The 25816-nt window shown below is 41.0% G+C and overlaps 1 protein-coding gene across 3 annotated transcripts in view; it reads right to left on the reverse strand.

Annotated features, from left to right (window-relative positions):
- Positions 1-25816, reverse strand: part of ANO4 (anoctamin 4) — a 401034-nt gene that overhangs the window by 305585 nt on the left and 69633 nt on the right. The window contains exon 1 of one of the 3 annotated variants that reach the window (XM_066356858.1): positions 6913-7281. The exons of the other annotated variants lie outside the window; for them this stretch is intronic. The gene's annotated coding sequence lies outside the window, so the exon portion shown is untranslated. Of the gene's footprint in view, positions 1-6912; positions 7282-25816 lie in introns of those variants that run through there. 3 annotated transcript variants of the gene reach the window in all.

Raw genomic sequence — 25816 nt, forward strand, 5'->3', positions numbered from 1 at the left:
GAAAGAGTCTACATGAGTTCATGTGTGGACCCTTTAAGAAGTCTGGGACTCCTGAAGCTCTCCGTCCTACTCAGCTTCAACCCCTGCTGGTTTTCACAGAGAGAAGTTATGGGGACTTCACTTCCTGCACTGGGACTCTGGGGCTGTGAGGGGCTGGGATCCCCTCTCCTTCAGGGGGCCCTCTGCAACTAAGATATTCCTACCAGATTTTATCTGACACACACGAATGTGGGACCAGCCCATTCCACATCTCTTCCCCTCATACCAGTTTCATACGACTTCTTCTTTAAATCTTTTGTTGTAGGGTTTTCATTCAGCTAGATTTCAGGTGGTTCTGAATGATAGTTTTTCTATAGTTTAGTTTTCACCTTGATGTGGTTGTGGAAGGATGCAAAAACCACATTTAGCTATGCCTCCATCTTGAGCAGAAGTCTACTTCGTCTTTTTTTAATCTTTCATTCCTGGGGACCTAATACAATGCTTTGCTCAAGAACACACTTAATGGACCTGGCCAGTTTGCTCAGTGGATAGAGTGCTGGCCTGGCATATAGCATGTAGACTTCCCAGGTTTGATTCCTGGTCAGGACACACAGGAGAAATGACCATCTGCTTCTCTCCCCCTCCCTCTCCCATTGCTCTCTCTCTTCCCCTCCCATAGCTAGTGGCTCTATTGGTTCAAGCTTCTTCCTCGGATGCCGAGGATAGTTCAGTTGGTCTGAGAGTCAGTCTCAGGAGCTTAGGATAGCTCAGATGATTCAAGAATAAGCCCCAGACAGGGGTAGCCAGGTGGATCCCAGTCGGGCACCTGCCGGAATCTGTTTCTCTATCTCCCTTCCCCTCATTTAAAATAATTTTTTGAAAGAAGACACTTAATAAATTCTTGTTACTTACTTTGTTGAAACTGATTTGGAGGCAGAGACATTTTCTGTGGTTTTGCACAGAATTCCTAATGTCTGCCAATCTCTATCCTTTTCACTGCAATTCAGACAGTCATTCTGTTTTGAAAAATTGAGTTGTCTACATAGAGCAGTAGTCACCAATACCAGCACCATCGGCTTTAAATAGTCATTCCTAATCCATGTGTTCAAGAATTATCGAGTATCTGCAATAGCAGTCACCAAACTAGATGTTGTAGTACAGAGCTAAAAATAAAGTCCCTGCCTTTAAGAAACAAAATGTCTATTTGGGAGTGAGAGCCAAATAGACAAATAATTACAATGTAGTCTATAAATCCCTATGAGACCTTTGTGCTGAGAAATAGAAGAAGACCAACATGGTCTTCCTAGCTTAGCTTTGCACAATAAGGGCCACACAAAGGTGGTGAGTGTTAAAAAGCTTCCATGGGAAATAATATCTGAACTTGCCCTGGAAGTTAGTCTGAAGGAAGAGGAGAGATATTCCAGGCAGAGGAAACAGTATGTGCAAAGGCACTAAGAAAAGTGAGGGCTGCATATTTCTGGGCACTACAAATGTTTTAGTTCTTCTGAAACATTCCAGGGAAGTATCAGAACAAGAAAACAAGGGCTGTACATTATGACAGACCTGGTGTGCATGACCCAGGACTTTGGGCTTCCACCTATAATTTGTTCCATGGACACTGTGCTATCGAGACTATCAACTGAGGATTCCAGGGAACAGGTTAGTTTGCCCAAAGAATGAAAGTGTCACTTCTTGAATTGCAACGATAGTATAAACAAGCATAGCTAATTAATCTCTTTTGTTCAGTCAGGTAAGAAAACCAGAAGTTAAAAATACTGTGCTGGAAAACTGTAAAACATTTGTTGTAATGACAGCAAAGGTGTCTTTTTTTATCCAAGGAACTTCTCCATGGAATAATCATGGGCAAGAACTCCCTAAGCAAACTGTTTTTAGACTGAATTATTATTATTATTATTATTATTATTATTATTTTTTTGAGAAACCAGGTGAAACAGTAAGCAGCTCTCTGGCTGAGAACCAAAAGATGACCAACTCCATGAAGCATAACTAGATTCTGAACTTACTCAGAGCAGTGGCTGCACCTGCACCCAGCTGTCTCACCACTGATTTCACTGCTTGGCATTAGGGGGAACACATAGGTGCTCAGTAAGTATTACACGAATGAATGGATGAATGGATGAATCCATAGCATCACCCCCTTGGCAAAAGAAGTAAATAATCAGCTGAAGAATTGAAGCACAGTGGGAAAATTAAGCATAGTGTTTATTAAAAAATGCATTTCCACCCAAGCATGAACAAATTACCATAAGCATTTCCTTGACGTGACTCACTCTGACTGGTACGGCCATGTAATCTGCATGAAATGAACCCAGAAATAATGGACCACAGTGAGTTCGATGCCACAAAGCAGTTCTGTGAGCAGTAAGTGTCAGCTGTGGTTCATGGAAGGGCCCCACACCAGAAATGAAGCAGGGGTCTGATAACTATATAAACAGTGCCCTAAACTGTCTTGTCCAGATGTTAATCAAATCTCCAACTCTGAGGAAGGCACTTAACTTCCCTGGGCCTTAGTGTCCTTATCTAGGAAATAAGAGGGTGGGTAAAATGTTCCTCAAGGTCCCTTCTGATGGTAAAAAGATACATTTCAAGATGTCTCAGGGTAAGCAGATAATACACACATGAGCCCTGACCACAAAGATTCACCATTATCATACTTTTTTGAGTAACTCTGAAACACATGTCACCGTCATAGTTCTGTGGGCTTTGCAGGGTCAAGGGAAGGTATAGCTCATTTCCTCTGGGATGAGCCAACTGCCTTAGAAATTATGATCCACCTAGTAAAAATTAGAGGTAAACTAACAGATCACGGATTTTAATGTTTGGGGGAGCCCTCTGAGATGATCTGGCCCAAGCCCAATGTGGAAGACATGAGTTTGAATCTTACAGCCAGATAGTAGCTAGAGCTGGACTGGAACTGGGGGTCCCAAAGACATCCATCTGTGACTGGCTGTGGTCTCTGATGATCTCCAGACACTCATTCCCTCTCTGACATTCCCAGAAGGTCCCTAGTAGAAGACCAACTAGAAAAATATAAGTAAATTCCTGCAGTATTACAATATGTCTGCTTCCTATAAGAATGGCTGTTGGCTCACACAAGCCAAAAAGGTCACTAAGCAGATGCCTAGTTAAGGGTCAAAATTTTCTCCTATAGAAAAAGCCCTCAAAAACTGTCATTTTGTATTTTCAACAATCTCTTGGTGCTTTAGACGTAAGAGCCAATGGTATTTCTAGAGAATTAAATGCTAAATATAGGAGAAAATTCTCCCCCTTTCATCTTGCATTATTTTGGAGCTGTGATTTGGTTTTCCTCCAAAATTCTGCCATCTCCCTCTTCCACCCAAGAGCTATAACTTGCAACATAAACATTTATGAATGTCTAGCTAGGTTATGACACTACAGAGGACCTGATTTTTTTTTTCTGTGAAGCTGATCTAGTGACTACAGTCATAAATAAATTCAGTCAGGAAGCAAGGATCAAAATGCAGCATTCAACACAACTCGTGAAGCATTTCTCCTATTTTATACAATCTGTCTGAGTTGCCAATTTGATAGCAAGTTCCTTTCAAAGTAGATCACCATAGCTGGTGTTAGAAGTGGCTTTGAATCTCTGTGAAAGAACAGTCCTCCCTCTGAGCAGCTTTATGTGGGAGTTGTATGGTACTCATTTTACTTTGTAAAAAAGACTCATGGAGAAATGGTAAAGGGAACATATAGATTTAATTATATTGAGAAAAGCAACCAAAATATTCAGCCAACATCCTTAATGATACTGTTCATTCAATTCCCAGGGAAAGGTTATATCCCCTAATCAAATGATTTTACTTGGTATAACCCATAAACTCCCTGTATTAACACAAAGACCTTTCAGACAGTAAACATGTCAAGATTTAAGGGTAGTCCAACCTAGACAGAACCAGAATGTCATTAATTAAAATGCAAAACTGATTCTATTTCTGGTCCTGATAATCAGCTATGGAAAATAGTTTCAATGACGAGAATGCCTGCAGAAGCATGAGGTTATATTTATATTAATTTATCAGTTATATGATTACAGGTTGGACACCGGAGATTAATTACTAAAAAGAGAAGCTATGATCAACTCTTCATTAATTGTCAAACAATTTCCACTGTCTGAGTTTATATTGTGTACACATATGCATGTTCACATATAGAAACATATATAAAGCAAAAGTGGGAAAGAGAAAGTGGAATAGAGGATAAAAATGGAAAGCTGAAGATTTCAAATTAACACCAAAAAGAAACAAAGTAAGAGCACTGCTCCAGTGACTGCTGTAATTAAGAAATGTGAAAAACAAATAACATCGACACCAATCTAGTTGACTCTGGACCCCTTTCAAATAAGTTCAATTTGTTAGGGTTGCAAGCAAAATCAGGTGCAAGGCACAGCTGCTAAATTAGCACACATGCATAAAATGTTGCGGTGACTTCATCACACCAAGGGGCTAACAGTTCTATTCAGCACTGCCCTTACGGAATTTTTTCTGCAGTAGTTTTATATGCTGCCTTTGTGGATCCTGCAAAGTAACATGGCATCATGTGCCATGAGACAAGGAAAGACTGAAGGATGCACTCTCCCAATTCAAAGAAATTCCCAAAGGTGTTATCTGGAGGAGGAGTGTGGGAAGTGGGGAAATCCCTATTTAAAAAAAAAAAAAAAAAAAAAGGGCTAGCTTTTCTTTTTTTTCAGGATGGAGGATGCTAAACAATATCTTGGTATCTTGAGAATTTTTCTTCTATTCTCTAAGTGAACATGCTCCAACTATTAAAAATATGAACATATAATAGCCACAAGTAAACAGTACATTTGTGTTTATTGCATAGATAAACATTGTTCAGCAAAATGACAAAAGCCTAGGGAATCAATCTGATAGCTAAAGTTGCGACTAATTGAGATAAAGTCTTTTCTAAAAGCATTTGAAATTGCCAGCCCTGTGAAATACAGTGTCTATTTCCATGACACCCAAATTGATGAAGACTTCAGCTGAGTTGCCAGGCATCTGATCAAAATTCTTGCAATTGGACACGACAAAACAAAAATTAAGCACAGTAAGAAAACACTGTTAAGGATGAACGTAAGCAACTAAACATTAAAGAACCACCAGAGGAACAGGGAAGCCTGCCAGTCAAAGCACTATCTTGCTACAAACTGAACCGTAATCGAGGTCGGAAGGAGTGGCTATTGGAACAGTTATTCTAAACAATGCTGAAAGTAATTCAAACATTATTTAAGAATGTAGAGACTACAGTCTGCAAGGATCTTAGTTGGTTGTTGCTGATGTTAACCTATTGTAGTTTTACTCTGTAACTGGCCTATCACTTAAAGAGCAAGAATGTGTAGATATTTATATGTATGCTTTCATATATGCAAAGAACCCCTCAACCAAAAAAACCACCAAATGTTTTTACTTAGGACCCAAGAAATAGGATAAAAGCATGTGCCTGATGTCACCACCACTATTTTAAGAAAAATCCACACAGACAGTGGAAACAAAAGTGGTGAGAATGGGCAAGACATTAAGGAACTTTATATTCCAAAATCTCAATCAATAGGGGGAGAGACTAGAAATTTCACTCTACATTTGCCTGATTTATTAACCCCCAAAACCGCATGTATTAATACAGTATCTTATAAACCAGAGGCTGAATTACAATGAATGGGAACCTTCCCTCGAGTGAAAGAGACCAGAATTAGAAAAGCCACATAAAATCAAATAAGATATCCCACCACCAGCCCAAAACTAGAGAATAACTAAGCAAAATTACAACTGTGATGTTTATTCTTTGTGATATTGCACTGACCAAAATAACTCAACACACCTGCTACCAAAACTAAAAAATAAAAAGAGGAAGAAGAAAATTTCCCTGTGAAGACTCCTTTAATCCCAGGTTCCACAAGGTGAGACTGTGGTGGAATATTTTTGGTGTCCTTTGGGCTTCAAGAGGCAGCCTCTTGAATGGACTTGAACTTGTGGTGCTCTCTGCAGCAAGCCTCAGGAGACCAGGTGACAGATTAGAACACTATTCTAAGAATAATGCCCTTGAATAAACAATCTGGCCGTGGATGCTGCAACACGCATGTTCTTCTTTGGTAACCTGTTTATTATTCTCTCCTAGAAAAGTCTAACCATTCTAATAGCCTCAAAGTATTTTATCTTGCAGCGGGAGGATGAAACTATGTTGTCAACTCAAAAATGTTCCTGTTCTCATTGACCCATCACCCTCTGAAGAGGCTGTGAAATACAGTTTGCAGAACAGGCACCCTGAGACTCCAAAGGGAAAGAAGCAATGAGGTCATGCAGTCTACCCCGTCGGCCAGCACAGGATTCCTTCGCCACCAATGTTACTGCCCACGTTGTTAAACCCACAAGATCCAGGGCCATTCTGGACTCACCGACAGGTGCATAAAGCACCACTGCTCACAGCGTACCCTGACAGAACTCATGCATGTGCTTGTCTTCACCTGGAAAGATGAAATAGTTTGCTATGTGGGCGGAACAGCCCCAAGGCTTCCGGATTCTGAGAGAGTGCCCTCAGCATGCCAAGAATTCATCTTGCCCAATTTTGTCAGTCACCCTCCACAGAGCCCCTGCACACTGCTGCAGTTCAGCATCCTGAACACATTTCCCCGGCTGCCGCTTCAAGGACAAAGAGAGAGTGCTTATGTTTCTAACACAGCCCAGGGGCTCGGGTTTATGATAAAAAATAAAAATTAATAGGCAGGCAATCCACACAAATGACCCCTGGCATTTTTGTGAGTTCCCTAGACACCGATGCATGAAAACAGGAGAAAGGCAGAGAGAAGGTCACTAAGCTGAACTGGGAAGAGCAAGCGAGCTAGCGAGAGCATTCAGTTCACTGCAGCAGACCAGCTCATTCAAGGCAAACACTTACCATAAAAATAGAAAGAGTCAACAGAAGGAGAAGGGATCCTTCCTCAGCGTCTTAGGCAGAAAGAAATCCACCGTGAAGCTCTAGGCAGGGCTGGGGATGCAGCCAGCAAAGTGATGAAAGGCAATAAACCCACCACGCACAAGTCCTTTTCAGCCTCCCCTCGGGCCCGCATACAGTTGTCTGTGCTGTAAAAACCCTGAGAAGTCTGGAACAGGACTCTCCCGAGAGCGAGCCTGAGTGAAAGCAGCCTGGTGGATTTCACCAGCCTCCGAGCCTCACGCCCAGGACTCGTCCTCCCTGGGGTGCAGGGGCGGCAAGGTCTGGGAGGCTGAGCACCGGGCGGGGGTCAGGAGGGCGACAAGAGGATCTTCTTTGGAGTGTAAGGAACTGCCAGCAAGAATATCAGCATTCCACATCAGTTGTTGCCAGCGACCAATCAGCCCTGCCAGGGGGCCGTGTCAGTGTGACAGGAGAGCCGCAGACGACAGCCGGTTCTGAGAGAGGCAGAACAGCCTCCTGCCTCCACAGAAGTTTGGAAAGATTGACATTTTACCCTCCACTCCATTGCTGATAATATGTGCCTGTTATTAAAAACAAGATCCAAAGCCCCATTGTTACACCAGCCACTCAGGAAGTTTCCTACACATCCCCCGCCCCCCCCCCCCCCCCCCCCGCATCTCTGCAAAACGCCGACTTGAAACCCACTCCACATGATGTCTAATGGCACCTCACAGACCAGACAGCCCTGCTAATGTGCCCAGGGAGGTCACCAGGAGGACAATAATGGCACTTTGGATGTAAGCTGCTTGATGCCCAATGCACAGGATAAGATGACCAGGAATCGGACTTCCTATTTCACAAGTGAGAAATTTAGACAGAAAAGGGTGAAAGGTCTCTCCAGTTTCATTCATTTTCTTGCATGAGATGTGCATAAAAGTCCTTGTTCAAGATGAGTTTATGAAAATAATTAACATTTCCCTCTCAGGTCTCTTAAATCATCTAGAAGACAAAGAACGTGGGGTTTTGGATAAATAACCCTGTAGCATAATTCACAGGCACACTGAAGTCTGAGACACTGAGCTAGACTGGTGGAAGAGGCAAAGGAGAGATCCCTTGGTGGTGACTAAGGGAAGAATGAACAATTTCACACTGCCTACTTGCCTTCCCCCCCCCATTCTATTTTAATATTAAACTTATAAACTTAGTGCCTATATTAATTTCTCAGAGTTAGATGATGATTAAGTTTGATAGGAGAGTAGGTTCTAAAGTTAAATGCCAAATTGAACTCTACAGGAAAACATCAGAACTTTTTTTCTTTTTTTAACTTGGAGAGATCGTCGTGCATCACCTTCTTATCTTTGCAAAAAAGATGAATTCCCTTGTGCCACCCAGGAGTTAATAGGAAAAATATGTATATCCTTGAGTGCATTTTTCAGGTGACTCCCACGACACAGAATTTTCCATTTTAGTTCTCTGGTTTTACCTACAACTGGAAGTATCACTTGGACAGTTTGTTGTGCTCTCCCCGGAGGCAATCTAACTTGGGGGCGTCTGAATACCACAGCTTAAAAGGTAGGGCTGGGCTCCAAGGAGGCAAATTCACATTCACATGAGTCATAGCAGGAGGCCATAAAAATGTTCTCCATGAAAGATGAACGTAATAAAATTAAAATTTTGAAATGAAGAAAGTGTTTCGTTAGGGCAATCCTATGTATATTAAATAGGAAAACCTGGGAGCCTGAGTCTCAAATTCTGTTTTATTATTCACTTCAGTTCAACCCCAATGAGTGAATGTTGAAAGAGTACGGACTGTGTCATGTGTCAGGATGCAGAGATGAAAGGGGCCGGCCCTTCCCTCGAGAAGTTTATAGCCTCAAGGACAAATTTAAATCATCTTTTTTTTTTTTTCAAAATTTCAACATTGTGATTCTTGCCAAGACAGAAAATGTTCTATTCTTTTAATGTCTCTCAGATAAAAACCAAACCATGGGTTTGAACTCTGGACTCAAAGTACCAATTTAGCCTAATAAGGTGTTTTCCATGATCAAAAAACCACTTGGGAAATAAAATTACACAAATTATTTATTTAAATCTAATTAAAACATGAAACGGTTTCGTAACTCAATGTTTGCTTTTATCAGCATCATCAGAGTCTGACGCTGCAAAAACATGGTCAGCATCCCAAAGAATATATTTAATTAGGGAATATTATTTAAAGCTCCCAAAGTAATTGAAAGTAATACTGTTTATGGAAAGGATTCAATACCTTGAATATACAGGGTGATAATAAAGCATGAAAGTGATAAAATGGCAGAAGTACCAATTAGTAGATTAAAGAATTAAATTATATAACAATTGGTGGATAAACATGGGTACTCCAGTCACTTACTCAACTATAATTAATTTTGAAAGTTTGGACGCTTCTCCATTCCTCCCTCCTCAAAAGATGGTAAAGGTGACTCTCGTTTCAGATAGCAACAAACACCAGTTAATCTTTGTAAATTACAAAATATTTATCCAAGTCGATTCAACTTGGGGCAATTTGTAGGACTGTCCCTGGCTCACTGGTGTAACACCAGCACCTAATGCATAAAGAGTTCTCAATAACTGTTAGATGGCCATTTGTTGTTTTGTTTACCTGTTTTAAATCAGATTTATTGGGGTGACACCAGTATGCACTACCACACAGGTTTCAAGAGTACCACTCAACGAAACAGCATCTGCACACTGCACTGTGCACTCATTGCGCCATGCAAAGTCTCCTTCTGTCCCCTCTTTGCCCACCCTCACCTCCCTTCCCTCTGGCTATTGCCACACTGTTGTCTATGTCTATATGTTATGTGTATATGCCTTTTGGCTAATTCCTTAATCTTCTTTCATACAGTCCCCACACTCCCCCCTCCTCTGATGGCTGTTAGTCTGTTCCATGTGTCCATGCCTCTGTTATTATTTTGTTCGTCAGTTCATTTTGTTCATTAGAGTCCACATATAAGTGAGATCATATGGTATTTGTCTTTCTCTGGCTGGCTTATCTCACTTAGCATAACCCTCTCCAGGTCTATCCATGCTGTTGCAAAAGGTGAGATTTCCTTCTTTTTTATGGCCAAGTAGTACTCTATTGCGTAAATATACCACAGCTTTTGTATCTACTCATTAGATGGCCAAGTGAATCTGGTGAAAATGCTACAGCAGCATGATTTAATGCCTTTTAACACTACATGGTTCTCCAAATTATGTAGCTATCTCTGTCATTTGTTTAAAAAGAAGACAGGATGGCTTCTTCTGGAAAGGTGTTTCAGAGAAGCTTGCCAACAGAGCTCTATCAAATTTGAAAGACATGGATTCTTAAAACTCAGTCTTTCAATGCCAAACATTTGCCGCTTTCTGTAATCAGCCTAAAGAGCAAATGTCTAGACACACCTATTTTCTAAATTACCATGATGGTAAATTGCCATGGAATGCCATTTTTGACATCAGAATCTGTTAATGGAGGTGTGAGGATCAAGGAGTTTTAAATAACATTCTGCCATCAAGGGGTCTGAAAATGAAGTGATGACCTCCTTAAAGGAAAAGCTGTCCTCTTTTACCTATAAGCCTGGATCTGAAGCAACACTTACTAAATCCTGATCTGAGCCACACTTGATTCTAGGGGCTTCACATTGCTCTTTTAGTCTTCCCAGCACTCCCAGGACTTGAATACTGTCAGGAACACTGGAGTCCCTGGAGTCACTGCAAGTGGTCACCATGTGGTGGGACCAGCATGTGAACAGCCTCCAGGTGCTACTTCCCTATGGAAACACACTGATCTCAACATGAGAGAAGCTCCCCAAACTGCTTTTGAATAAACATACAAGGTGACTTGGGACCCTTCCTACAGTATTACATGAATATGGGTGTGGTAGGAAAGAGATAAGACCAAGTTAAGGCAGAAAAACTCATTTTACCTCAGAGATTAAAATGTAACCCTTCTGTGCAACAGAAATGAATTCTTGATAAGCTTACAAAGAGCAAGCAACTTGCATTTTGTTGATTTATTCTTCCTAACTCTGACTCTACATCACATTTTAAAGCCAGGATGAGTGGTCCTCAATTACCAAAAGAGTAGAATAAAATAATATTCCAGAAAAGTGTGGGATGTGACATAAACATTGTAGTTCGGTATCTAGCATGTAAATTCTCCTTAAGCATTCAGCAGGAGGACTAAAATGGAGAGAGCACAGAACGCTGTTTCCATTTCCAAACGAGAGGTCACTGGCCGGGAGTAATTTCCCCACGATGCTTAGTAGGTGGGCTCTCAAATATGCAACAATGGTTCCAAATACATAAAAGAGAAGTAATCGGCAGCACATAAATATAGTCATAACATCTACAGCTTCAAAAATGTTTTGCTCCCAGCATTTCTCAGCCTGAAGAATCCTATGGGATCATCAAAGATCAAGTCATGCAGAAAAAATCCATAAGAACACAGACCTATAACTTTAGCTCTCCTGTTTTGAGGATAGAAAAATAAATCAGTGGCTGGCTTGAAGAGTCAGGGAGAAAGTGGGCTCAGTCTGGGGAAGCCACAAGTGTGTGGGGAGATTCTAAAACACAACAAATCTAATCATGTCCTTCTCTTGCTAACAAACCTGGGCTGGTAAGGCCAAATACAGCACCTCCTGAGCCTGCCACCCAAGGCCCCTGTAATCACACTTCAGTCTACCAGCCTCATTTCCCACCACTACTTCCTACACAGCCCATGCTCTCCAAACACACAATTACTCACTATTCCCCACAGCTCCCATATTCTTTTACCATAACAATCTCTTTTTCCTAGAATAACTTTCCTTGCTTTTCTCCCTTAAGAAGCCCAACTATTCATCCTTCAAGGCCCAGTTTTACTGTTGTCTTCTTGGTGAGCCCTTCCCCAAATTTCCCAAAGTACTTAATCACTTCTTCTTCTGTATTCCTATACATTTTTTCCTTGTCTTGTATTAAAGGGCAAATAATACTGTGCTAAGTCAGTACCTTCCAACTTGCTTAATTGGGATCCTTTGATATTCCCAGTGTCTGGTACGCAATAGTTGTTCAGTAAATACATAATGAGTGAGTCCCTCCTTTATTGTGTGCTTCAGGGAAAAGCACTAAGAGGAAAGTAGAGATACGTCTTCTGGGAGTCTGGAGGACTACAAGCTTATGAGCCATATATATCTCCTCCTTCAATCAGGGCTTTCTGTGGTTTAAGGAGAGAGTCCTGCATTAGAATCAGAAGAACCACATTCTAGCCCTGTTTCCTATGTCACCTCAGGTAATCTTTTACTGTAAATGAGAATAAAATCTGTCCTGCTTACTGTTGAGGGCTTTTCTGAGCTACAAATGAGAAACTGAAGGTAAAGTAGTCTATAAACTATAAATGTATGTGATGTCGGCATAGGTACTGCTACTCTTGTCATCATTGTTTGATGGTTATTGTTGTTAGTGTGCCATCATAGAATCTGTTAAAGCCAGCCCAGGAGTCCAATGACTCAGTGTTTAGTCATTTCAACTGCCTTACTTCAATTCTGCTGGTCTGTTCTTAGGGGTGACAGAAAAGAAGAAAGGCCCTGCCTTAGGTCCCAACTCTGCTACTTCCTAGCTATACAGATCTGGTCTGTATATGCCTACCTCACTACATTGTTGAAAGAGATGAGGTATATTATCTATATGTAGGATATATACCTCTATTGTATTTCTGAATCTCTTGTAAGAATTCCAAGAATGCTTAGCAAAAGATCGCCATTTCTCCCTAACTCTACAACATCTACATACCCTCCAGCCACGGCCTCCCTTCTGTTTCTTGCCCTCAGAGAGCCCATTCCCATCCCAAGGTCTGCATCTTTCGTCTGCCCCACCCTTGCCCTTAGATCCTGGCATGGCTGTCAGAAAGGCTTTCTTCATCCCATCAATCACTTTCTAGGATATTACTTTCTTCATTCTTATACTATTTATCTCTATCTGTAACCATTTCATTTCTTTGATTGTCTATTTAACATTTGTTCTCTGCTGTACAATGTATGCTCCTGTCAGTCAAGAACTGTTGGTGTATGTGTGTGTGCACACATGCTTCTCACTGTGTGCCCAGAAACTAAAATAGTGTCCAGAACATAATATATGATATATACCCAATAGACATTTCTTGACTATTTAAAACATGATCAAAGTTTTACAGTCATTCCCATATTCTTTACATCTGAAAGTTCCAATTATCCTTGACTGTTGAGAGGAAATGAAAGCTTGGTGGTCGCTTATATGGTACACAGGCAGCATCACAATATTCATGTTTAATAGATATTTAATAATATGTAACACTCATCAACAGAGAGTAAAAATGTTATCCAGGGACAAGGAGTACCTACAAGTTATATGCTAACTCCTGCCCCATTAGAAACACGAATTACTAAAAATGACAGGCTGACCTCATCTGTAAAACTGGAATTGAAAAATGGTAAATTAGGTTTATTTAATAAATCAGGAGGTTTACTCGATCTTTATTTCACATTTTGTGTTAAAATTGCTCTGGACCTAGCTGATTCTGAAAAGAAATTGACAAGGTCCTTGATCTCTGAAGCATCAACTAAAACAAATGGTTTCAGTAGATCAGGAGCCCAGAAATTGAGACAATTTCTCTTTTCTCCCAGGGAGCTGGCTCAAAGGCGAGATCCAGAAATCCTCCCAGCCCTGACTGTATCATCCCTGTTTTCTGATTAGCCCAGCCACAGAGGGGGACCAATAAAGAAATAACCATGGCAACCTTTATAATGTATGAAGGTTACTTCCTAGTGGGCATCTGGAAGGACATAATTTTCAATTAGAGTATTTTCAGTTAGCAATAGCATGCCCGTCTACCAATGAGGCACATGAATTTGTCATTATCAGGAAATAGTAAACAGGTAGCTTTTATAAAAAAGAATAAACATCCCAGATCCAATATCAAACACATCTTTTTCTCCTAAACCCACTCTTTATCTCACTTTCTTTTTTTTCCAATTTAAGAGCATCATTTTCTAATCTGTTGCCCAATGGAAATGACTTATTGAACTCTTACACAGAAGATGTTTTGGGACACTTTACAGGGAACCTAGAAATATCAGTGTCGTCCTTACTTTAACTCATCTGGTCCATATCACCTCCTGAACATTTCTTTCTTCCTTCCATTGTCCCCTCATGGCCACTGCCCCAGTCTAGCCACCAGCTCTCCCCTGGGCTAATGTGATAGTCCCAGAAGCAGTCAAACTACATTGAGTTTCATTCTGTCCAATCCAGTCTAAGGAATTTATTTTTAAAATTAAATTTAATGGGGTGACATTGATCAATAAGACTACATAGGTTTCAGGTGAACATCTCTGTAGCATTTGAACTGTTGTGCTGTGTGCAAGTCATTTTCCATCATTGTATATTTGTCCCTCTTTACTCCTCTTCATCCCACCCCCTCCCCCAGGTAACCATTTCACTTTTGTCTATGCCCATGAGTCTCAGTTTTCTATCCCACCCAGGTGACAAATATTTTTAAATGGAAACAGCATCATGACCTCTCCCTCTGGAAACCCTTCTCTTTTTACCACATGCAGGAGGAAGGGCCCTCTTAACCTATCACGAGAACTCTCCGTGACTATCCTCCTATCTTTGCTCTTGTCATTACACCCTACCTGGATCCTCCCATTCATCCATGTCCTAGTACTCAGGACTCACCAAGCTGCTGACTTCAGGATCCTGGCACAAGCTTTTCCACTACTTAGAATTTCTTATGCTTGCCTTCTTCCTCTGAACTCTTATTCTCTAAGACCCAACTTAAGCATCTCCCTCTTCTTGAAAGCATTCTCTGACACTCACTCTCTACACTGTAACAGAGTTAACCATCTCCAAGTTATGGCGCTGATCAACAGTATATTATAACTGTCCTATTATCTGATAGTCCTAGTCACCTTTGTATCCCCAGAGACAAACTCTCCCTGGAGACACTTAAATAAGTGGTTATAGAAAGGCCAGGTTTCTCTATGTATCTGGCTCTCCTACACGACTCTACTCCCTGAGGGAAGGTAGAGTATTGTTTCTATTTTTCTAACCTCTCAGCTTATTATAATGCCTGGCACATATGAATACTCAGCATATATTTGTGGAACTGTTATTAATAGGATTGGCAAAGAAAAAAGAAAATCAGTATAAGGAATTTAGAAATCCATCAGAGCTGATTTCTAACTAGCTCAGTTTTTTTCTATTTAAATCTAAAAAGTCTCCTTCTCTTTGAGATTATAAAACACCACAAGCTTTAATTTACTCCTCAAAGATTCATCTTCTGAAACGCCTGGCTTTTAATGGTAACCCAACAATTGATGCGCCTTAGGGCAAACAGAGCATTCCAAACATACTTTGTACTTAGAATTGCCAAGCACAAGGAAGAGAATCTATTCTCTCAGCAAAAGGGGCTTCTTGGAGATGTTTCACCAGCATGTAAGTCTGGAGGGGAAAGAGCCCTGTCCTGAGTGCAGAATTTCACGATTAACAGCAGAGCTACCAATGGGCTGTGGATGTTCCTCAGAAGCCCAGTACCCTGCCCAACAGATAGGAGCCCTTATAAGAATGGGTGTGGCTTGAGGAGGGCAAGACCTAGCTAGGGCAGGGGTCAGGAACCTATGGCTCACGAGCCAGATATGGCTCTTTTGATGGCTGCATCTGGCTCGCAGACAAATTTTTAATAAAAAATAATAATAACGTTAAAAATATAAAACATTCTCATGTATTACAATCCATGCATTTCCTACCGCTCATGTTCATGGTTGCGGGTGGCTGGAGCCAATCACAGCTGTCCTCTGGGACAAAACCAAATTTTTATTGGATAATGCCTAACGTACATGGGTCACTGTATGGCTCTCACGGAATTACATTTTAAAATATGTGGCGTTCATGGCTCTCTCAGCCAAAAAGGTTCCCGACCCTTGACCTAGGGCTTATAGTGGACCCTCCCTCCACACCCGTCAGAGGATTATCCAATTTTCTCACTCACTCCCCCACCTCACAGGAAATCAGCTACACTGCATCCAAAGAACTGGAATAACGTCTCTGTCCATAGACGTGATGGCCATTAGCTCCTAAAGAACTAGTCTCCCCGTGGTGTGGATAAATGGGGGACACCTAATTGACTGAAAGCCCACCCAAGTGACTAAAGACACCTGACCAAGTCGGCTGGGGAGGGAACAGTAGGCTACCCGCATGCCCCATTCTTCTAGTGTCACTGACTCACAACCAGAAAATCAAGAATGAACTACATCATCGGTGCCCCAGATGTGATTATCTAGTCTGCATATATATATATATATATATAAAATTTTATTTCATTTCTCTGAAACCAAATTTGAGTTCTTTTATTTGTGCTGATAGGAGAAAGCAGAATGAGTATTTTAAAGGACAGTGATATGCTTTTATTTTGGTAAAACGAAACGAGGACATACACTGACCATTCGGCACCTTTGTAAGCATAGATTTTTTTCCTTCACCAATTTTTAAGAAGTCCCTTGAACCTCTAACAAAAATAAATCTGTATCACAGGGGGAAATGTGAAACTCAAACAGCTACTTTAGAAGACAGTCTAGTCGTTTTTTGAAAAATGAAATCCACTCTCCTGCCCTGTGTGATCCAGTGGCCACACTGCCCGCTGTTTACCCAAAGGTGCTGAAACCTCCTGCCCACACAGAGGCCTGCACACAGACATTTATGGGAGCTTCATTCACAAGTGCCAGAACTGGGAAGCAAGCAAGATGCCCCTCAGTAGGTAATGGATAAAAAATAACCCATAAAATTAAACATTATTCAGTGCTAAAGAGAAATGAGCTATCGAAGCCATGAAAAGACATGGAGGAAACTTAAATGCATATACTAAGAAGCCCGTCTGAAAGGGCTACATGCATGATTCCAAATGTCTGACATTCTGGGAAAGGCAAGACTATGGAAACAGATCAATGGCTGCCTGGGGTTGGGAGTGGAGGGCAGGGGAGGATGAATAGGTAGGGCACAGGAATTTTAGGGCAGTGAAACGACTCTGTACAATTTTATACATTGTACATGTGTCCAACCCAGAGAATGTACACCAAGAGGAATCCCTAGTGTAAACTATGGACTTGGGGTGATAACGGGGCAATGCAGGTCCATCCGTTATAACAAATGTGCCATTGTGGTGGGGGGGTGTTGACAACAGGTGAAGTTGTGGATGTGGGGGAGGGGCCTATGGGAATTTTCTGTGCTTTTTTGCTCAATTTTGCTGAAACCTAAAACTGCTCAAAAAGTAAATCTATTTAAACATCCCCCACCAAAATCTGTATTTCCCTGTAGAGGAGATATTCTTTTTACAAGTTTCCCTTGTCATATAAAATTGATTCTTCCATAAAACAAAGGGCTTTAAAAAATAATAGTGAAAGGACTCCCCAGACCCCACACAAAGCAAAGTGAAGTTCTAAGAAGTTCACTGTAGCAGGCACACAAACAAATCACATGGCCCTGTTTTTCCACCTCAGATCCAAACTATGACTGTTATAATGGCTAGAATATTTTGCTAATACAAATTCCATTGTCAGGGTGAGCAAACCAAAACATTGTGGAATTCCACTAAAAAATTACAAAGAGACAAAAAAAAAATTCTTCTTTTCTTATAAGGCTCCTCCCCTTTTAGGTTTATATTGTATAACTACCTAGCATTAAAACAGGAAATACATGCTTGTATATAAAAAACAGTACATCCATATATATATATATGACAAGCATGTCTCTATGCATAAAAACAGGACAAGAGCAGTCTAAAGATATAAGAATTCATATAAATTATCACGTTTCCACTGCAGCTGGAAGAAAACAAGAGAAAGTGAAAGGAGTGTCTTTACAGAAAACAAATTGGAGTAGCTGTGTCTAGAGAAAAGCAGAAAGTGGTGAGAAAAAGGGGCACATCAGTGACTTAAAATAGTCACCATTTCCCTGAAGTTCACAGGACGGCAGATTAAAAATATATATATGAACACATAGCTGCACTCATTGTGGGCAGAGGGGGATGGGCTAGAATGGATGCACGGGGGCTACAAGAAAATGGGGTGCAGTCTCAGGGGAATTTGAGAAGGCCATCTAGGAAGGGACGTGGCTGGGCCTCGCTGAGAAAAAGCGGGATGTCAGCAGGTAGAGGAAGTTAGGACCAGCCAGAAAGGTCACTCCTGCTAAAGTGACAGCCAGAAGGTAAGAAAGAACTGGGTCAGGAGCAAATGCATTTGTTCATTCATACATTCAACAAATATCTGCTCAGCACCTGCCAGGGACAGCTGTTGTAGATGGTGGAAGACAGGGCGTTCAGCAAAATGTGCAGAGCGGTCAGAGGACAGCACACAGCAGAGAGCCTGGGGAGGTGGAAGCCACGGGTGCCTTTTTCACCCCCCCCCCATTCCTCCTGCGTTTTAGTCTCCCTTCCCATACAGAGGTGGACGGATTAATGCCTGTGCGCACCAGGCTCCTTGAAGCAAGGACTCTGCACCATTAGATTCCACTAAGTCAATGCGTGTGCATGAGGGTTGGAAGGTGTAAGTGACAGAGACCATTTTCCTGACCTGTTCTGGCTGCTTTCCACTCTGACAAGTAAGATCACAGAGGTGGGAGGTATTTCTGCAGCGCAGTTCCAAGACCCAGCCCCTTTCTGGGTATGGAAGGGCAGCTGAGCAGCAGCGTCAGTGGCTTCCTGATTCGTGAATAACAGCTAGGGCTGGAAGCTCCTGAACTCCCGGCTTCTAACAAAGACCTCAGAGGTAGACCCTCTTCCTGTGCCAGCTCCTCTCACCCTCCTCTGACTCTATAATCCATAACCCCCAGGTCAGAGCCTTCCCTGATTAAAATAAAATGTCTTCAGTGGCCTCTGTTTCCTACACGCAATCCTGACTGGTATAGCCAATAAAGAGCTGTAGGCAAGGGAGCGATATGATCAGACCTGTGCTTTTGGAAGTGACCTTGGCAGCTGCTTAGCAGACTGGAAAGAAGATATGTGAACTAGAAACAGATCTGGAAAACTCTTCTGCATGACCAGCCCAAACTAGTGTGCCTGGAATATGTGGACTGAATGAAACATGTGCATGGGAATAGAGAAAGAGGGAAGGAAGGAAGTTATTTCATAAGGAGAAGGCACAGGATCTACTGGAACTGGGGTGGGATGAAAAAAGGAATTTAAACTTGGCCCGCTATTTCATCCCACCGCGGAGGGGCACCCTTTCCAATGCTCCCAACTGCACTGTGTTCTTCACCGTCATAGCACCCTCCCACCTCCTTAAAACTGCCCCTTTCTTCAGGCTTTGGACTGACCTTTCTTGCTCTGTGTTGCACCCTCAGTGCGGAGAGCACTCAGTGCACACTGGTTAGATGAAAACAAGGAAGGGAGGGAACCTGCAAGCTCAGCGCTGCTGTGAGAACTGAGATGCTATCGATCCCGGAAGACATCACTGGCTGACTACTTACCGTTTGAATAACATAGAATCCTGCGTTACATGGGGAACCTAGGTGAGCAACATTAGCATACGCCTAAAAAGATCAGGTTTGGGAATATGAACTTGACATGCATTATGGAGTCGTGGCAAAGAATAAAAGCTGGCTGCCTCATAGGAAAAGTGGGTGACTCGGTAAGCCCTGCAAATGGCCAACCGGTAACACCTACAGAGAGAAGTGTGTCAACAAAATGCCAGTCACCAGTTTAGACACTATACACACATGTCCTTACAACTGATACATGAGGTGTTATTACCCCATTTTACAGATGAAGAAACTGAAGCTCAAAGTTAAGCACTGCCCAAGTCCACATAGCTGGTGACGACAAAGTTGAGGTTCAAAGCCAGGTCTGCTTGACTCCAAAATTCGTGCTCCTCATTATGCCCCCATGGCTTCTAGGAGAAAAAAAGAGTCAGAGAACATGATGAAGGACTGGTCAGAGAGGACAGCCAAGATGCAGAGAAATGCCACGATACAGAAGCCAAATAAGTGGATCAAATAATAATAATAATAATAATAATAATAATAATAATAGACTAGAAGATGCTCAGAGGAATCTGTGGTGTTGAATTATTAGCTGGTGACTTTGAATAGGGCAGAGTAGGAAAGAGGTATAGAAGCTTTACTTTTTTGGTAGTAAAAGGATAAAAAATTAATACTTTCTATGGGCCGCAGTCAAAAAGTTTGATGGTGATTGGAAGGATGGAAGTCAGACTATTTTAAGAGGGAGAAACAAAGTCAATTATGAGTTGTTGTTGTTTTAACACAAGCAAGATGCTTATGTACCAAAGAGAACAATGAAGGGTGGAAATCAGAGACATAGGAGGTAAAGGCCCCAAAAAAGAAAGGTCTCAAAAAGATGGAAGAGTGCATGACTCCGCCATTGAGAAAGGAAGACAGATGAATGATAAGATTGAGTTCCGTTATCTACAAAGGAAGCAGTGAGGATCAGAACTATTTCCAGCTTGTCAATGAGCCCAGCAGATAGATAGTATGCATTATACTGACCAGTGACCCATTTTGTAGTACTGATGATCATCTGCAGATAGAAAGCTCTGACAAGAAGGTAAAACGGTCTTTTGTTAGCCAAAAGAAAATCATCACTAATTATCATTTGTTAAATGCTGCCTTTTTTCACACTCTTCCAAAATTCATGGTAGGGACAATAAAAGGATCCTTCAGAGCAAAGCAATTATTAACTGCCAGTGGAATTAAAGACTATGTCAGTAGAACTATAGAAATGTAAAAAATACAATCAGATATTACTTAAATGGCTATAAATGTTATGAATGACCAGAAAAAAAAATAAAGGAATACAATAAAAAAATTAGTAGATCAGTTAAATCCAGTCTAGCAGTGAAGCAACCCAGGTGGATGATTATAAACCTAATTAGCCTACAGAAAGATAACCAGATCCCATAAAACTGTTCCATGTGGATTTGGAGACTTCACTGGCCCAGCAGCTATGAAAGAGAAGTCTATGTGTCCCTCATGGTTGGAAGAAAAATCCATCTGGACATCTGTACTTCCCGACCTCCAGAACTAGCAGAATGGTTGATGGCAGTATTCCTTCCTTTGTGGGTAAGCATCTGTTAAAGCAGGGAGAACTTATACTGACATCTATGGAAATAATGTCATAAATCAAATCTGTCACATCAATATCCTTGTGCTTGGTATTTAAAGTATTCATAATATTTAAGAGAGTCTGGCACATTGGATTTAGCTAGCAGACAAGCATCGTGATTCCAATATCAATTATGTGACAGAGTCATAGACTGGTGATTTTAAGTTAAAAAGGCATGGCAGGACTTGGCTAGGTTTGTTACAATATTTGAATGTTTAAAATTTAATTTTTACCACATTTATGAATTTATTTTACTAGATTTATAAAAATTAAGAAAAATTCTGTTAGGCAAATGAGGTCTTAAAAAAGGTAACAGGATGTTAAAATTATTAATGCATTAAAATGTTCAGGAGAATTAACTAAATGAAGCCAAACAGTAACCAGATTTCTTGTGACTGTTAACACTGGTTAAGATTAGAATTAAAGAAGGTTTGGGAGTTAAATGTAAAACTTAAGGAAAAACTAGACTTTGATTTTGTAACTTTAATCAAATAAACACTACTGTTTAAGTGGATAACAAAAACAGTCTTTTGGAAGCACAGACATCCCAGAAAGGATATGTGTGTGTTTTTAAAGGCTTCCCAACAACTGCAGAGATATATGTTAGTGGCAGTATCTGGGTGATGGGTGTTCACTGTAAAATTTTTCTTATATTTCTGCATGTGTTTTTTAACTTTTCTAATAAAATGTCCAGGCAGGGGGTGATGTCAGAGAAATGGCATCATGAGGAGCGCTCCCGATACCTCTCCCCAAATTTCAACAAGTTCTTCAACCAATGACAGAAAAATCTATCCTTGGAGCGGCTGGAAGTCCCACACACTGAACATGAAGGTATGATCGAGCGAAAAATTGACTAAATAATAATCAACCCTGTAGGAAATAAGACGGAGAAAGGAACACTCCGTCTTCCTCACTAACCTGAGCAAGGGCTGCTTTCACTTGGAACTGAGAGAAAGTGGGGGCAAGGAGCGCGGAGGGAACCGGGCTGCGGCACAGACGTCCAACCCGAGGAAAGAGTGTGCCCATGGCGACTCAGCCCATGCGAGCTAATGCCCACGCTGGACCCCGGCAAAGGTGGGCGAGCGGTGGCTGCCATTATCCCCGATATCCTGGTCGGCAAGCACGGATGTGTGCGAGAGTTTCCTCCTAGTGCCCCAGGAGTGAGCGCCCATGTTCCCAGACAAAGGGGCAGGGGCAGAGGCCTCTGCATGGGCTGCGACCAGAGTCTCGGTGTGGTCCCTGCAACCCCAGCAGCACACAGGGAGTATGCAAAAACAAACTTCCCTACACCCAAACTTCTTCTCCAGGCGGGCAGGGCGCCTCACCCAGCCATTCAGGCTAACATCCTGGGGAAGAAAAAATACAAAAGCATTAGGGGGAGGGGCGCACAAGCAGCTTGCAGTCTGTCTCTGGAACAGATCTGCGGATCCAATCGCTGAAATTAGCTTAACCCACAGTCTGCTAACCTCCCAACTGACCTACGCGGCTCTAATTTACAAGGTCTCTCTCAGATCAGCGATCTAAGACAAGAGACATAATATTTTTTAGTGCCTCTTGCTCTGCACATAGGGGCGGGGGCAACTTCCGGTCAGCCGATACAGGGTAAAAACACATTCCTACAGAACAAACATCAGAGAACACTGCAGAAGTTAGACAGGATAGGCTGTAGGCTTTTTAACAAGGAAGAAGCCTACAGGAAACAATCCCATGGAACACTAAAGCAAATTTAACTAGATATACCTGAGGAACTGAACAGAAGTCAACACACCCCACTACCTGCTGGTGGCTCTGATTGGCAGAGCTTTCATACTCAGGGCTATATGTTAAAAAGAGGGACTTGGCAGCTTTTAAAACCTCCTGTTCTGCAGGCAGCGACTAGGGCATCTTCTTCCCAGCCAAAACAGTTACAAAGTGCAAAGAGCCTGGGGAGAGTGGTCCCACAGAGTGCTGAGGCATACTGGACACGCCTGGAGGCTCATAGAAAGATACCTTGAGAGCAATTGGCTCCCAGCCCTGCCTGATTATGCTGGCAGCTCTGACTGACAGAGCCTTACCCAGAGCCCTGTGCTGAGTGGGGATAGAGTGGGGATTTGCCAGCTCTTTGAGCCTCTTACTACCCAGGCAGAGGCAGAGGCAACCTCATAGCTGGATCATCAGGCTGCTAATTCAGGAAGGAGAGACTAGGAGAGAGGCTCCGGGAAAATGGACTCTCCCATTGTTGGAGCCTGCAAATGCTAACAAGCCCAGACTACCAATGAGACTGAAGCCAAGTATATGACATCGCCATAGAGACTCATCAACTGCAAATCTCTAACTAAGCATGCCACACGGGCAGAGCCTGGGGTACAGAGTCACCGACCAGGAAGAGGGAGGGGAAAGAAAAAGAAAGAAGATAACCTCTCAAAATCAAGAAAAATCCACAGACTTTATAACTTTTTCCACTTTTTTTTTGTTTCTCTCATCTTCTTGTCTTTATTATTATTTTTTCTTCCACCTTGGTCCTTTTATTCTCTGTCTGTCTTATTCTTTTTTCTTCACCTTGAACTACATTACCCACAAGTGTTACATTTCCAATTTTTTTCTCTTCTTCTTCCTTTCTCTCTATGAAGGTTACACTCCAAAACCCTTAACTCTCTTTTTTTCTTTTCTTTTTTCCATTTTTGTTTTTTCTCCCACTATCTTAGTTTCCTCTTTTCTCCTTTACCTTTCCTCTTATTCAATCCTCACTCACGAACAAATTATTTTATTTGGGACTCAAATTTTTTCTTTGTGGCATTTGGGGTGCCTTTTACTTTGCTTTTTAACTCATTAGCATTACCCCCAACCCTGGCTCTCCATTCTATCTAGTTTTTGTTCCACTTAATTCAATAGTATTTTTATTCTTTTTCCTGTTTCCCTCTTATCCCTTTCATTATATCTCTCAGTCGACCATCATTTACAAGCAAACCAATTTATTCTTGATCCAAATTTTTTCCTTTTTTGTATTTTGTGGGTCCCTACCTCCTTTTTTGCCCCTTTATCACTTCTCCCCAACTCATGCTCTCCATTATAAGTAGTTTTTGCTCCATTTAGCACAGTATAATTCACAGTTTTTCACGGTATTTTCTGAAGAAGGAAAGGAAAGAGAAAAAAAAAGAATAGAAAACTTTTTTTACTACTTTTATTTTTTTCTTTTTACTCTTTCTTAATACTCATTAGTGCTATTAACAAAAGCACCCTCAGATGTCATTAAGAAAAAGGAAATTTAATATCATGGATACAAAAGACACGAGAGGTAGCACAGATAGATGAAGAAAAATCTATGGGGAAAAAATTTAATAGATTGGAAAACTTGGAGTTAAATGACAGAGAATTTAAAATAGAAATCCTAAAGATACTCAGAGATATAGAAGAAAACATAGAAAGGCAATATAGGGACCTCAAAAAACAACTCAACAAACACAAAGAATATATTACCAAGGAAATTAAAACTATGAAAACAAATCAAACAGGGATGAAAAACTCAATTCATGAACTGAAAAACAAAGTAACAAGCTTAGCTAACAGAACAGGCCAAACAGAAGAGAGGACTAGTGACATAGAAGACAAGCAACTTGAGGCACAACAGAGAGAAGAAGAGAGAGATTCAAAAATTTTAAAAAATGAGAAAACCCTACAGGAATTGTCTGACTCCATCAAAAAGACTAACATAAGAATAATAGGTATATCAGAAGGAGAAGAGAAAGAAAATGGAATGGAGTACATATTCAAACAAATAATAGACGAGAACTTCCCAAGCCTGTGGAAAGAACTAAAGCCTCGAATTCAAGAAGCAAACAGAACACCGAGTTATCTTAATTTAAAAAACCTACTCCAAGGCACATCATAATGAAATTGGCACAAACCAATGACAAAGAAAAAATTCTCAAAGCAGCCAAGGAAAAGAAGAATACAACATATAAAGGAAGGCCTATCAGATTATCATCTGATTTTTCAGCAGAAACTACAAGCTAGAAGACAGTAGACCCCAATATTTAAAGTTCTGAAAGAGAGAAACTTCTAGCCAAGAATACTATACCCATCAAAGCTATCCTTCAAATACAAAGGAGAAATAAAAACATTCACAGATACAGAAAAGATGAGAAAATTTATCATCAGAAAACCCCCACTTCAGGAATACTAAAGGGGATTTTCCAATGAGATACAAAGAACAAAACAAAACAAAACCACAAGTAAAAGCTCCACCAAGGACACAATAAAACCAAATTTAAACTGTGACAACAAAAACAAAAATAAGGGGGAGAGGATTGAGATTAACAGTAGCAAAGGACGATGGAGTGCAGAAGCACTCATAAAATAGTATACTACAATGAATATGGTAGGTACCCTTTTCATTACTTAAAGGTAACCACCCCTGAAAAAACCACCACAGAAGCACATGATTTAAAAAAGGTAATAACAGAGGAAAGAAGTATGGATTACAACCAAACAAGAACAAATGATAGAAAAACAAAAGAGAAGATTCAACCAAGATATAAAACTAACAGAAAGCAATTTATAAAATGGCAATAGGGAACCCTCAAGTGTCAATAATTACACTAAATGTAAATGGATTATACTCACCAATAAAAAGATATAGAGTAGCAGAATGGATTTTAAAAAATCCAACTGTATGCTGCCTACAAGAAACACATCTAAACAACAAGGATAAAAACAAATTCAAAGTGAAAGGCTGGAAAACAATACTCCAAGCAAATAACATCCAAAAAAAAGCAGGTGTAACAA

This window comes from Saccopteryx leptura, chromosome 1 (assembly GCF_036850995.1).
Source record: "Saccopteryx leptura isolate mSacLep1 chromosome 1, mSacLep1_pri_phased_curated, whole genome shotgun sequence".
NCBI classification, from domain to species: Eukaryota; Metazoa; Chordata; class Mammalia; order Chiroptera; family Emballonuridae; genus Saccopteryx; species Saccopteryx leptura.